Source organism: Crocodylus siamensis, chromosome 1 (assembly GCF_052110815.1).
Source record: "Crocodylus siamensis isolate JL-2025a chromosome 1, ASM5211081v1, whole genome shotgun sequence".
NCBI classification, from domain to species: Eukaryota; Metazoa; Chordata; order Crocodylia; family Crocodylidae; genus Crocodylus; species Crocodylus siamensis.
Genome location: NC_143395.1, coordinates 126322756 through 126335275, shown reverse-complemented (window position 1 = coordinate 126335275; position 12520 = coordinate 126322756).

Sequence of the window (12520 nt, the reverse complement as noted above, 5' to 3'; positions counted from 1 at the left end):
CTAGCCTCCACACACACACACCCCTTTCCTCCCTTTCTCATTTTTCTTCTCTCTCTCCCTTTAGTTTTTCTCCCCTCCTTTTTCTCTTCTCCCCCCTGGGCCTCACTGGATGCAGTCATCTTCACTTGCAAAGGACAAACAACGATAGGATACGATACAATACAATACGATAATCATTGTCATAGTGCTAATGATAGTATTACTGGTGTAACATCAGAATTAATAATTGTGATGATTATTAATCATCTCCTCCAGCAAGTGACATTTGACAGCAAGTTGGCAGTTAAATGACAGAAACAACAGTTTTTGCTTCAGGAAAGCCAAGATGGTATAGAAACAGTATTTGTGTTGTTAATAACGGTTGTAATAATGTGAAGGTGTTAGTGAAACTGGTATTACTATTAATAGTAATAATAATATGTATTAATTTTGTATTAACATGCTTATTAAGGTGTTAGTGTTAACACCTTAACTAACACCTCTATGATTGTTAAGGTGTCAGTATTAGTAGTAATATGATTAAAAGTAATAGTAATTATATTAAAGTGTTAGCATTAGTATTATTGGTATTACTGTTAATCATTGTAATAGTAATACAAGCAATAATAAATGACAGTTATTAATGTGTTAGCAATAATAGTAAGAATACGATGTTAGGGTTACTGTTAGTAATTGTAATTGTAACAATTATGATTATTAAGGTGTTAGTATTATCATGAAGAGTAATAATATAAAGTGTTAGTATTTGTATTATTGGTATTAGTGTTATTTATAATACTACTAATGCTAATCCTAGCACCTTCATAATAATAATCAGTATACTAATATTAATATTATAATAGCAATAATAATATTATTGTTGTTAAAGTATCTAAACATAAATGAACTTCTCATAGGTCTCACCTCCCAACAACTACAAAATGTAATGTTTGCTGTCTACCATCTCTCAAAATATACAGAACACAACCCACTGCACCACCCATCCCCAGTCATTAATGCCTCCCTCGTTAGGAGAATGACAGGACTCCCCACCCCATGGTAAGGTGCAGGCACCAGCCAAACTCTGAGGCACCAAAGGATGGACAGTTAAAAAAACAAAAACTATGAAGTGGAAACTCAAAACATTAAAACCGGTGCATCCAAACCCTTCAGTACCAAGTGGGACTGGAAATTAATCCTGGGTGAACCAGTATCTCTTTCCAGTGGGTAAGACTTGACAGCAAGTTAGCAGTTAAATGGCGCAAACAACAGTTATCGCTTCAGCAGGAAGGCCAAGATGGTGTAGAAACAGTCCCTTGTTTCATGCTGTGGGAAGGAGCAGGGGCTTGCACTATTCTGCAAGCCTCTTTCCTAAGGAGGTGGAAGAGAAGTTGTTCTAATGCCATTGCATCTCAGTTTACCATGTTGCTAGACTCAGATCTTAGAAAGTTATAAACAGGAACATTTGAGGACAAGAACAGGGCTGAGCCTTTTGAAATCTACTTTAGATGATGATGAGCACTCTTGAAAATGGAAAGTGGGGAAATGGAAAAAAAACAAAGAATTATTCCTCCCAAATAGAGACAACTGATTTTGATGGCAGGAAAAACTACTCATTAGTTATGAGCATTCTCCAGAAGATACTTAAGCGGAAATGTGGATGCTTTAAGGTGTTGCGGGAATGTTTGTCTGCTTCTGTTTCCCCAGCCCTACTCCCTCGCCAGCTTACAGTGCATGGAATTCCAAATAAAGGGCCATATTATGATAACTCTCTCTATATTGAATACAGGTTTCCCTCGCTTTATGCAGGTTCTGTACATGCTAATTTACTCTTATATGATGACCCTTTTTATACCAAAAAATTGTTTTATGCAAGGTAAATTCACTGTCATGCAATCGGTGTGGTGGAAGCCTGTAGTCAGCTGCTTTGCGCGGTGCATTGTGGGAGTGACGCCATAGGTGGATAAAGAAAAAATTATTTGGGAGGGCTGAGCCAGGTGGTGGTGCCCAGGCCAGGCTGCAGCGCTGGCCTCTTCAGCCCAGCCCAGCCCAGTCTGGCCACATCAGCACTGCGCTCTGGGAGCTATGAGTCATGAAGCCGCCTGGCAGCAGCACCCGCAGCCACTGCTCAGGGCAGCTGGTGCCCTTTCCCTTTGGAGCTGCTGCTGCTCCAGGAGTGGTATGATGCCACATCAATACAGTCAAGGTCTTGGAACCTATCGCTATTTGTTACATCGTAAAGTGGGTTCCCTTTATGTGAATTCAGTTTTGCGCTGTTGTCCAGGAAAGCATGTATAACATAAAGTGAGGGAAACATGTAATATCTTCTTCCACAAGCAGTCCTATTGATTTCTGTGGGGCCACTTCAAACATTTTACTAGTCCAATGGATAGGAGTTCTACAGTCTGGTCAAGTAAGTGTCATAAACTGATAAAGAGAAACCCTCTCCCAGAAAGAAATATTGAAGAACAAAACAGTATTCAATTAATCTCAGAACCAGACCTGTAGTAAAATTAAAGGCATGTGCTAAAAGTTTTTGGATTGACCTTCCACTTTCCTTGACTATTTTCTAATATTATTTTAATCACTTTTGCAAACATTCATGATTTTTTTGATAATGTTGTGTATTTTTGTGGTTTTTGTCAAGCTTAGCATGAGAATCCCAACTATCTTTTCATTTTTTGAATAAATTCCTAGTCTGTGTGGTTGTGGAAATAAGGTTAATAACATGAATCAGAAGATTTGAAAACAAGAATTCAAGCCCTCCCTCCTCCAAAGTCTCTCAGTGCCTTTTAAAAAAAATCTCATGATTTTTAAGACAATCTCATGATTTGGGGGAGTTTATAGGTTTTGGATGATTAGCTATTATAGTTTGGGGTTTTTATTTAAAGAGCTTAGGCAAAAGTATGCATGTTTCTAAACTTTGTTATGCTGAATTTCCTGTAGCTGAACACACGCACACACACCACTGTCAATCTACTGCACCTCTTAATATAAACAAAGCAGCACAAACTTGTAACCTGTTGTCAATAAATTCACTAGGAATTCTGTTAGCTATGGACTTAGAAAGCCATGTCACAATCAACAACAGTGAAAGCAGATGCTTCTGATTTGAATTATCAGTTTAGCCACTACTGACATGATAATATTAAATAGAACATCATACCTAAAAAAGATACTCTACATACTTTAAGCAAGTAAATACCTCCCCTGAAATCACTGTGATTTCTTATATGGTTAACTTTAAGTGCATCTGTATCTCTTTACAGAATCAGTGCCTTGCAGTTTATAATGGCTCAGTTAGCTTATACTATCTGATAATAGCAAATCCAAAAGCAGACTTCTTATTTTAAAAGTGAAAAATGTTATCTTGATTATATCTCCAAACATGCAAACTGCTTCACATGGATAGACCCCCGCACTTGCAGTCACAGAGGCTTCAGGTCAAGAAGCCCTTGTGAAGTATGGACTTGTAAGAGCTGGGCTTGATTTTTTTCTGTAAAAAAAGTGGGTGTGGGAGATGTGACCGTGTGTGGTACAGTTACATATAATGTCACTACATATAAAGCAAGATTAAAATCTAGCTGGATAATTAAGTTGTGTAAATATTTAAAGTTATGAGGAAAATGCTGATACTTTTACATTAAATTATTGTGTAAAACTCTGGTAGAAGTAAGGATTTATTGGGGTAATATATTTTATTAAACCAACTATGTAACTGGGATAAAGTTAGACAAGTTTTCAAATACAAGGCATTCTACATCAAGTGTAAAATTGATCATAGTTGATCACAAGCCCTAACAGAGTGCTTAATTTTAATCATGCAAGTAGATTTGTAGTCGATAACTCCCACTGCCTAAATGCGTTTAGAAGGACTTGCAGGAGCTGGATCACAGCTGTGTATCAAAAACATTCTTGCATCTTACATAATAATATGTATACCCAGTAGTTAATTTTAAATACATTTGTATGCAAATGTAAATATTTACTTCTCAGGTTTAAACTGGCATTTCACCTACCTCTCAGCAAGTCAGATGCTGTAGGAATGGTACTGCATTAAAACACTCTAAAACTTAATCTAATAGTCTAACCTTTTTCTGGTCCTTAGCTGAGGCACAGCATAAATAGAGTTGTTGGTTAAGTTTGCTTTTGATCCACTCAAGAATCTCACACTCGTTTTGAAAACCTCCAATTATTGTTGATTCTCGGCAGAGAAGTTATTGCTGAAGGATAATGAATTGACAAATTCTTTATGGTCCTTCCTCAGGTCTGGCCTCATCTTGAAAGTTGTCGCCTGTTCAAGATCATCTGCTTTAATAATCCAGCTCCTTCTTTGTAGATTTTATCACTGAGTCCAATATGTAGTCTCTCCCATATAGCATTGCTTGCTCCTCAAATATTTGCATCTGTAGTTGATGTCTCTCTTCACCCTGGCAGTTAAATTTGGTCTCTGTTCTCAAAAAGGAAGGCAAAAATGGAGCATTTTTTGCTGTCAGTCTATCATTGTCTTAGGAAAGTTTCTTCTCAGGTGAGGTTAGGTTTCTTGTTACTAACTTTCTCTAAGCTTTACAATAATAAAAAAATTATTTCTGTCTTCTCCGAGGTACAGGACTGTTCAGAAGGTTCCTCACTGGATCTATCCTTGTCTGTACTCCAGCACCACTGTTTATGACTCAGATCTTTCTCTCTCTCTGATTTCCTAAACTTGTATCTGCCATTATTTTCCAGGCATCTGTTGTTACAGCCTCTCTCACTTTCCACTGTTCCCTCATCTTTTTCCATTTTGTCTTTTCCCTTCCTAGCTTTCTAGTCTCCGTATAAATCTCTGTTGTCCTAGATTTACTTTTCCTCTTTATTTTCTATTGCTCCTGTTAATAGTTTTTCAGAGACTAATCCCCTCCTACATCCTGTTAGCTTGCTATATGGCAGTGTAAGACAAGATTATTAAAAGAATGCAAACAAAGTTCAATGACCTTGTTTGACAAACCTTGGCTTAGGCTTCTTGATACCATTACAAGGATAACTAATGACATTTAGTAATCTGGCTGATACTGCTCAATGGAACTTTAAGTAACACCACCTTTTTCTAAATTTGCTGATTTTTGCCCCTGTCCCTTTTGCTGTACAAATTCTTATATATTGTATTTTATATACTTTCCTAATACTGTTTTATAGTGTGAGCCAGGGGATAGCACTTGGCACTCTTAAAGACATTTTATGAGCTTGCATTTAGAGCTGTTTCTTTTGCAGTCTTTACCACAAACAGCAGCCTCTCTGCAGACGCATCTACACTTCATGAATGCGCTATAATTATAATGGATTACGTTAGTACCTGTTATTACGAGTAGTGCCAGCGCATGCGTTTTTGTGATGCTCGTGCGCAATAGACTAATTCTAATGCTCATCAGTGCGTTAGCACAGTTTTTGCCTGCCACACTAAAGCTCAGTAGAATTAGTCAAGTGCAAATTTAGCATCTCATGTAAACATGCCCAGCATCCTTCTTCCATCTCTTTTCAGATCTTGAACCTAACTGCATGTGAAGTTACTCTTGATTAAAACCAGCATGGCTGTGTCTACACAAAATACTAACTTGCTTACCCAAGTATTAAATGACTGCGCAGTAACTGACATTACTCCACGGTAGCATCCCCACATGGCTTCCTAGTGATGTTGACTGTGCAGTAGCCCATTACTAGTGTGCTGTAGCATCACATCACAGTTCATGCCATGCAACACTACTGTGCAGTGGTAACGAGCTACTGCTCAGTAAGCATCTCGTATAGATGTGGCCTGTGAGAACAGAATTATGGGCATATTTTGTGTAAAGACGAGAGGCGTGGTTCACTACTGGGTTACCCTAGTTACTTAATGGAGTTAAACTGTGTAAAATTAAAGCAATAGAATTTTAAGTATATTTCATACCAGTGTAAATCAACAGTCATTTCATATGAAGGCAAAGAAATGCCAGCTAATTGTTACAGCTTTCTATGATCCTACCTCAAACATGGAGTTGGACTGGGGACCTCAGACTGACAGTATAAATACAAAGTAGTTTATGTCTTATTTTGCTAATTTTACTCTGTATTCTTCACAATAGCCTGCAATTACACAGGGCCTGGGAGCTCTCTTCCAATTCCATGTTCTATTTTTTTTCAAATTCCATTAAAATACTGATTATTTGTTATAGGAAAGGATGAGGAAAACAAATCTACCGAAGTCATTGAGTTTATTGATTATGACTGTTAAAACCATAGAGTGACATAATACATAAAACAATTCTTGATGTGTTGCAGTGTCACCACTCAATAGAGTATATTTGATAAATGTATCGAATGCCCCATTATTTATAGCCTGCTTATTTACAACAAATTAACTATTAAAATATTTTATACTCTCATCAACACCTTGTAGACTGGTTTCTTATCTCATTTGGTGGGGGTTGGGGGGCAGTCCAAAAACTTGGGACAGATTATAGGCTTGGATTCATGGATTCATAGATTGTAAGGAGCTGGAAGGGACCTCGCAAAATCATCAGGTCCAGCCCCCCTGCACTAAGCAGGAAAAGACAACTGGGGTCAAGTGACCCCAGCAAGGTGACTGTCCAGTCTCCTCTTGAAAATTTCCAGGATGGGTGATTGTACCACTTCTGGATGGAGTTTATTCCACAATCTGGACACCCTAACTGTGAAGAAGTTTTTCCTAGTGTTAAGCCTGAAATGGTCTTCCAAGAGTTTGTGGCCATTACTCCCGGTTTTTCCCAAGGGTGCCCTGGCAAACAGTTGTTCACTGAGCCCTTTATGTACTCCCCTAATGTAGTGGTGAGCTGTTACTAAGTCCCCTCTCAGCCTTCTCATTTTTAGGCTGAAGAGATCCAAGTCCCTCAGTCTTTCCTCGTATGGCTTGCATTGCAAGTCCCTGATCATACGGGTGGCTCTTCTCTAGACTCTCTCAAGCTTTTCCACATCCTTGTTGAAGTGCAGTGCCCAGAACTAGATGCAGTACTCCAGCTGATCTCACCAATGCTGAGCAAAGTGAAAGAATCACTTCCTTGGTTTTGCTTGAGATGTATCAGTTGTTGAATGCCAGAGTATTGTTTGCTCTGCTTGCTAGACATAAGTAGAAATGCCTATTTTGCCCCAGTTTCTTTCTACATCTAGTATCAAAATCTATTATAATTTGGAGCCTGTTTAGAATAGGTAGTAGGTGTGTATACTGGGGGTCTTGTTCACAATTTAGTATACACAGAAAAAAACTTACATTTTTTTTCATAGATTTTGTGGCGAAATGCCGGGCTAGCGGCTCCGGCACCGCTTAGGGGAGCCGCGGGCTTTGCGGAGTTGTGCGAGCGCGCGGCTTGTGGGGCGGAATTGAGGTAGCTCTTAGCCGCCCTCGAGGTTCGCCAAGTTGGCACAAGTAGACGACTTAGAGTAAGTAGTTAGTGTCTCTTAATCTATAGGGTGTCCGTTGGTTCACGAGGTTCCAGAGCCAGCCCTTGCATTCCAGCAGTGGAACTAGTCCAAAGCTAGGTGCGGCTGCCGACTCCTTAAGTTCCAGAACTGGTCAACGGCTCATTGATATGGAATGTTAGTAATAAAAGTTATTACGGAGCAGATATAGAGTAAAATAAAAAGATTTATTCACTCATTTGGCCTCACCCTCTTACAAGTAAGAGGGGAGGCCGGTTGGAACGAAGTTGCAGTAAATACAAGTATAGCGAGCGTAGGTATGCTGTCTAAGCTACGATGAGAGGCAGTCGAGAAGCGGAGTCTCCGATGTTTCTTCAGTTACAGTATGCTGGATACTAAAGGGGTCTGTTGGTTCACGGGGTTCCAGAGCCAGCAGCTGCCGACTCCGTAGTCCCAGAACTGGTCAACAGCTCATGAATGGGATAGTCTATAGGGTGTCCGTTGGTTCACGAGGTTCCAGAGCCAGCCCTTGCGTTCCAACAGTGGAACAAGTCCAAAGCTAGGTGCGGCTGCCGGCTCCTTAAGTCCCAGAACTGGTCAACGGCTCATAATTGGGAAACACAAAGCAATACTGTAACACAGTGAATCGTTGTCAGTTGTCGGATTTCTGAGGCCTTTATCTTCGCTAGGATACGCCCAGGCGGGGAGGCTGAGAACCGGTCTGCGGGGTGATCAGGCCCACAGAGTTTTCTAGTTGTCATCTCTGCTGCTTCCTGCTTTTTTGCCTCTTTTATAGATGTTTGTTGGACTGCCTCTATGACACTAACTATAGTATACAGATAGGATAATTTTCTTTTACATAATTATTGCTAGGCAGATTTTCTACATAAGTTTCATTTCTGTAGAAATGACACTTTTAGATAAGAAATGAAATTTACAGAATGCGCATGTGTAGCTTAATGCCAGTGGAGAAAAGTACAAAGCGTTTATTTTGATTAACAGTCGACTTCAAGGTTACATAAATGTGAGAGTGCCGTGCGGCAGTTATACAGAAAAGAGAAAATAATATAAAGTCTTTGCTAAAAACTATAAGACAGTTACAGATTTCATAGTCATTTGGGCTGGAAGGGACCCCAGAGGATTATCGAATCCAGCCCCCCACCCCAGGGGCAGGAAGTCAGCAGGGATCATAGGATCCCAGCAAAATAAGCATCCAAATGTGTTTTGAAGGGGTTCAAAGTGGGTGCTTGAACCACCTCTGGTGGCAGTCTGTTCCAAACCTTGGGGGCTCTGACAGTGAAGAAGTTATTTCTTATGTCCAGCCAGTGGAGTTTGTGACCACTCGATCTTGTCATCCCTTGGAGGGCTCTGGTGAACAGTCATTCCCCCAGATCCTGATGAGTGCCCCTGATAAGGTGGCCACCAGATCACCCCTGAGGCTGCGCTTTTCCAGGCTGGATAGCCCCATTGCTCTCAGCCTCTCATCATAAGGTCTGTTTTCCTGATCTCTGATCATGCGCGTGGCTCTCCTCTGCATCCTCTCAAGCTTCTCCACATCCTTTTTGAATTACAGAGCCCAAAACTGGACACAGTACTCCAGCTGCGGCCTCACTACGACCAAGTACAGAGGGAGAATGCTGTCCTGGGATCTGCTTGAGAAGCATCTATGGATGCAAGCCAGCATTTTGCTCGCTTTACTAGCCGCAGCATCACACTGAAGGCTCATGTTCACCTTGTGGTCAATCATGACCCCCAAGTCCCTTTCATCTGTAGCGCTAACCGTCGTAACACTACCGAGCCTATAAGCATGGCCCAGGTTTTTCCTCCCATGGTGGAGAACCTTGCATTTTTCAGTGTTGAACACCATCAGGTTCTCATCCGCGCATTACATGAGTCTGTCCAGATCCACCTGGATCACCCTCCTGTCCTCAGCTGTGGATGCTTTACCCCAGAGTTTGGTGTCGTCGGCAAACTTGGCCAGTCCACTTCTGACACCAATGTCCACATCATTGATGAAGATGTTAAATAGTATAGGCCCTAGGACAGAGCCCTGAGGGACCCCACTGGTCACAGAGCACCAAGACAATTGGTTCCCGTTGACCACCACCCTCTGGGTCCTGCCGCAGAGCCAGTTCCCCAGCCAGCGGATTGTGGTGATGTCAAGGCCGCAGTTAGCCAGTTTAACCAAGAGGTGATCATGGGATACCAGATCGAAGGCTTTTTTAAAGTCAAGGTATATGACGTCGATCTCTTCCCCTTTGTCCAGGTGATAAGTCATCTGGTCATAAAAGGAAATGAGACTGGTCAAGCAAGACCTACCCACAACAAGCCCATGCTGGATATCCCTCAGGATATTGCCTTCAACTAGTCTGTTAAGGATGGCCTCCTTGATAAACTTTTCCAAGACTTTCCGCAGGATGGAGGTCAGGCTGATGGGCCTGTAGTTTGCCAGATCTACTTTCCTCCCTTTCTTGAAGATAGGCATGACATTGACCCTCTTCCAATCACTGGGCACTTCACCAGAGCACCAAGAACTCTCAAAGATCCATGCCAGGGGCTAAGCTATGATGCTCGCCAGCTCCCTGAGTACCCTTAGGTGTAACCATCAGGACCGGCTAACTTGAAGGTATCCAGCCTGTCGAGGTGTTCCTTCACAAGGTCAGCTTCGATGGAGGGCAAGGAATCTCCCTTGCACAGGCCTCCCTGACCCATAGTGGGCGGGGCTGTCCCATGGGGCTGATAGAAAACTGACGCAAAGTACTCATTTAGCACGTTCGCTTTTTCCTGGGCATCAGTTGTCAGTTGCCCCATCTGGTTTAGCAGGGGTCCAATGTTGCCCTTGCTTTTCCTCCAGCTCCCCACATATCTAAAAAAGGACTTCTTATTGTCCTTGATATTTGTAGCTACCTGGAGTTCCATCACAGCCTTGGCTATCCTGGTTTGCTCTCTGCAAGTCCAGACTAAAGCAGAGTATTCTTCCTTGGTAGCAGTTCCAGTCCGCCATCCTTTATAGGTCCTCCTTTTAAGACACAGGAGGTCTGCCAGTTCCCTGGAGAGCCAAGGGGGCTACTGTGCCCTTTTGCTGCCTTTCCTCTGAGAGGCCAGCTAAAGGGCACAGTAGCCCCCTTGGCTCTCCAGGGAACTGGCAGACCTCCTACAGATATCCAGCTAGCTACAGATAGCCAGTTTTCCAATAGGGAACACCAGAATTCCTGATAGGGAGGCCAGTAGCAGGACCCTGCCTGCTCAGAGCTGGCACCTTGGACCCAACTGGCTGTGGCTGACCTCCTGGACAAATGAGGCCAGGGGGACATGCTTAGACAGTTCAAAGCAGGCCTCCACTCCCAGAACATCTTCCGGGTGATAGCTGCCCAGATGCCCAGGCAGGGGGCACAATGGCAGTTACCCTTTTTATTCTTGTATATAAGACATATTTTGTATACTGTTGTATGTGTGAATACCAGGGGACACAACTCCTAAATGATAATTGGGAAGGGTGCCTATTTCCTACATTGCTATTTTAACTACAGGAAGGACAAGAATGAAGCATGGTCTGTTCATGTTGCAAATACAGAAAGAAAGAATCATTCTTTCACCCACCTCCGTGCCAGCTACTTGCAAGGCTGGCCTTTATGGGCATGTGCATCTTGCCTGCCCCCCCGCCAGTCTCATTCAGGCCAAATAAGGCCAACAGTGAAAATCTGAGCATGAAGTAATATTGATGAGGATATTAGCCTATGATCAGCTCCATTCTGATCTTAGCTATATAATATGTGTGTTTCTGTTTTGATTGGATTTGTTTCTTCTGGCTGTGCAGGACTTTGCCATTTTCTACCTTTACCTTAGAAGTGGCTTAAATGAACATTTTAACACCTGCATGACAACTAAAATAAACAGAAGATTTCATGCGAGGGAAATAATCAAGTCTCAAAGTCTTAAAGTATGTTATCTTTTTTATTCTTGTTTCCTTTTATTGTCTGAAGCTATATTTCTTATAAGACATATTTTGTATACTGTTGTGTGTGTGGATGACTAGGACACAAGATACTTTTGCTATATCTTTTACTATATCCTCCTAAGATATAAGCATATAATATGTCTATGTAAATACATCCTAAATGTTTATACACAGATATATACCTATACACATACACAAATTATATACATATACACATATACAAATATATCCAGACATACAGTAAATGTTATTATGCATATGTACTTTTCCATTACTTTTCATTGTAATATGTTTGGCAATAGAAAGCAGATGTGATAAAAGAACAAAGGTTTCAGCTGATCTACTGTAAATCTTTTAGTTAAGAGAGATAACATCTCATTGCTTTAAATATAAATATTAAATTTCTCTACCCCAGGAGTTGCTGGAGTAGGTGGGATAAAAAATTAGTCCCATAACAATATTATGTGAGTGAACAATTAACTCATTAAATATACATTTACAACTATCAAATTAGCCAGAAAAAATTAGTGCCAAAGAATAGTAATGTACAAATATCATCATGAGAGATTTGTTGATATTACAATAACAGGTTGCCTGTTTACAAAGAAAAGAAAAGGGGCCAGTTTCCAATCTCAAATGTAGATTAATGTCAATCTGGAGAAGTTGTACTGAAATTAGTAGTGCGACTCCAGATTTACATGAATATAACCACAGTCAGAACCTGGTCTAGAGGAAGAAGAAACCAATTAAGTTCAAATATTGAAATGAATGTTCTAAGAAAAATGAATTAAAACTGTGCTGTGAAAGGGTCTCAAAACAGTTTATTAGGTCTGGTCCTTTTCATTCACTCCAACAGATTTTAACATGTGGCAACACTGTCATAGTGCAATACATTTCATAGTTTGTTTTTTCAAATGAATATGTTACTGTACTAAAAACAAGGCAGAAAGAGTCAATCCAACATTACATAATTCTGGTGCTTAAAGACAAAGAGTTATATTTGTAATTGAAACAAAGGAACATTAAGAAAAATAGGTATGTGTCCCCCTGAAAAACAATAGCTTGTTTCTACTGCCAAAGAGATAAAATCCATCTCCTTATATAAGGGTGCTTACGTTAACTTCCATGCACACCATGTTTTACTTTGCTTTTGAATGTTCTTGAACATTAGTGAGC